This window comes from Phragmites australis, chromosome 24 (genome assembly GCF_958298935.1).
Source record: "Phragmites australis chromosome 24, lpPhrAust1.1, whole genome shotgun sequence".
Classification (NCBI taxonomy): domain Eukaryota; kingdom Viridiplantae; phylum Streptophyta; class Magnoliopsida; order Poales; family Poaceae; genus Phragmites; species Phragmites australis.
This window is the reverse complement of record NC_084944.1, coordinates 21,453,408-21,456,634: the sequence shown is the minus strand read 5'-3', so window position 1 is coordinate 21,456,634 and position 3,227 is coordinate 21,453,408.

Sequence of the window (3,227 nt, the reverse complement as noted above, 5' to 3'; positions counted from 1 at the left end):
CACAAGGTACATTTAGCGACGGTCGATATATGACGACTCGCATGACGCTCATTTTTCATCACAAAGGAATTTTATGACGAAAATTAGACCTACAATGATGTATTGGCTTTGTCATGGAAGGCCAATTTTTTTGTAGTGTCTCCAATGGTTCTGGGCGCTTGAATCCAAGGGTATTCATGCCTGGGCTCAGCTTCGAGGCATCTCTTATGACAACACCTGGGACAACCTTGCCGAACCAAAATCTTCGGACAGTCTGGCTGCCCGGCATCCTCCTCGACCCCCTCCAGCAGAAGAGGATTCCAAGGGGGCCCAGGACTCTAGGGCGCGCAGAGCCCACCAACACCATCGACGCAGCAATCGCGACGTCAACCGCGTGAAACAGGCTCCGAGACCATCCCAGTCTAGAAGGCATAGTCAGGACTACTCCGGCTCTGAGAGCCGGTTCGCCCGACAGCCTCATCAGCCTCCCCGGATGGAAATAGGCTTCGGGGAAACCACGGGCTCCGGTGCTCACGACCCCCACCGATGCCCTCGACGCTGACCACAAGCTCTGGTACCACCGGAAGTGTACGGGTGTTTCCTGCACGGGTCCGGATGTGGCCTCAATACAGACGACTACCGGACCCTCATAACTCTCCAGGAGAAGTACCTCGAAAGGCAGGAAGGACACCTGGCAGGGGAGGAAGCCAGCAACAGGCGACACAGGGGTCTTAAGAATGGAGTGGGCCCTCGGGCAGGTCTCCGGGCCTCCGACCCCGCTCTGCCACTGCCAACTCCGCCGCAGTGATGAGGACTGAGCCACCCCGACAGCCCTGACATAATGGAGGTCGATAGGTCGCGCACACAAGGGGGCCAAGCCTTAGGCCCTAGACGGTCAGAGCTCTCGCGGGCCTCCCCTATTGGGCTTAGTACGGGCAGGGTCGACTGGGATAAAAGGACGCTGGGCCCCGGTAATTAGGCCCTAGGTGCTCCGAAGGTCCGCAAGACAAAAACCCTCCGGTGGACAACTCAGGCCAGAGGAGCCAACCCTTCCCCCGCCTCGGAGCAACGAGGGCTTCCAGCCCTCCGACCTGGCGGTGCAGACCTTATTTTGGCAAAGGTACGCCTATGACCACCTAGCAATAGTTTGCCTAGCCGGTATCTTGTCTTGCTGTTGTAAGTCTCTACGACAGATAGCTACCAGGTAGAAACAGTAGAGCTCAAGTTATATCTCTGTTTCAATAGTAGATAGTAAAACTTAAGTAATATTCCTGTTCACAATAGACAACGAAACTTAAGTTATATCTTAGTTTGGCATGCGTTGAGAATAACTGTCCAACCTAGTCATCACTAGTGCCGCAACTAGCCTTTCGTGAACAACAGTAGACTGTCAAACTTAAGCTATATCTCTGTTCAAACAGTAGGTAGCAAAACTTAGTTTAAGTTATGCCTTTGCTCAAATAGTGCACTGCAATAAAAGCCTACACATCTGCAAGTGCAGCATGCCTAGGTCACCCGACCACGACCACGACCACGACTTCGACCACGATCACGACTAGAGCTCAGCCTCGAGTCCGAGTAGACTTGGCCTTCGTGGGGTGACATTCGAGTAAGGTTGTAGTGCTTCTCCGACGTTCCTAAGCAATAAAACATCTCAAGAATTTAGTAGTAATGCATCCAAGGAAGCATGAACAGCGAGAAACAAGTTTCACCTGGTGGTCTAATTGTCGTGCACGTGGTCTAATGGTCTAATTGTCGTGCACGTGGGCTAATGGTGCGAGAAACATGATTTGAGGATTATTGGCGGTATTGATCGTATCCGAAGGAGCCATGGGCTCATCATCCTCTCCCTCTTGAATTGGAGTTGTCTTGACTCAAGCTCTTCTTCTTCTCCCAAGTAGGGCTTCAAATCTGAAATGTTAAATGTGGGATTAACCTCAAAATCTACAGGTAGGTCCAATTTGTATGCATTGTCATTGATTTTCTCAATTATCTTAAATGGGCCATAAGCTCCAGACATCAACTTTGATTTTCTTACTTTTGGAAACCTATCCTTCCTCAAATGCAGCCAAACTAAATCTCCCAGTTCAAATTTTATTTCCTTCCTACCTTTACTTCCAGCAATCGTATACATTTCAGTCATACTCTCTATATTCTTTTTAGTTGTTTCATGCAACTTAAGAATAAATTCAGCACATTTCTTTGCATCTAAATTAAGTCTTTCAAAAGTAGGAAAATATAGTAAATCAATAGGAGCACGGGGATTAAATCCATACACTACCTAGAACGGACTTACCTTGGTGGTGGAGTGTACCAACCTATTGTAAGCAAATTCAATATGCGGTAAACACTCTTCCTACATCCTCAAATTCTTCTTTAGGATAGCCCGTAACATGGTTGATAATGTACGGTTAACAACCTCTGTTTGACCATCGGTTTGGGGATGACACGTAGTAGAAAACAACAGCTTTGTCCCCATTTTATTCTAAAGTGATCTCCAAAAGTGACTCAAAAACTTTGTATTATGATCCGAGACGATAGTATTAGGCACTCCATGTAGTTGAACGATTTTCCTAAAAAACAAATCAGCTATGTTTGTAGTGTCATCGCTCTTATGACAAGGTATAAAATGTGCCATTTTAGAAAATCTATCCACAATTACAAATATGCTATCCCTCCGCCTCATTTTCCTAGGCAGTCCTAAAACAAAATCCATAGAAATATCCTCCCATGTAGCACTAGGAACAGGAAGAGGCATATAAAGACCATGTGGATTTAAGCGAGACATAGCTTTGTTGCAACTGGTACAACGTAAAATGTAGCGCTTGACGTCACGTCTCATCTTTGGCCAAAAGAAGTGGGTGGCCAGCACATCTTCAGTCTTCTTTGCTCCAAAATGTGCCATCAACCCTCCTCCATGCGCCTCCTATAACAACAAAAGACGAACGGAGCTAGCTGGAATGCATAGCTTGTTAGCACGATAGAGCAATCCTTCATTCAGCACATATTTATTCCATGTTTTTCCTTCTTTACAATGTTCAAGCACATCTTTAAAATATAAATCAGCAGCATATAAGTTCTTAATAGTCTCTAAACAAAAAATCTTATGATCAAGTTGAGATAACTTGGTATAACGCCTAGAAAGCACATCAGCAATCACATTGTCCTTTCCTTTCTGATGCTTTATGACATATGGAAAAGACTCCATAAATTTGACCCATTTAGCATGTCGTTTATTCAATTTAGTT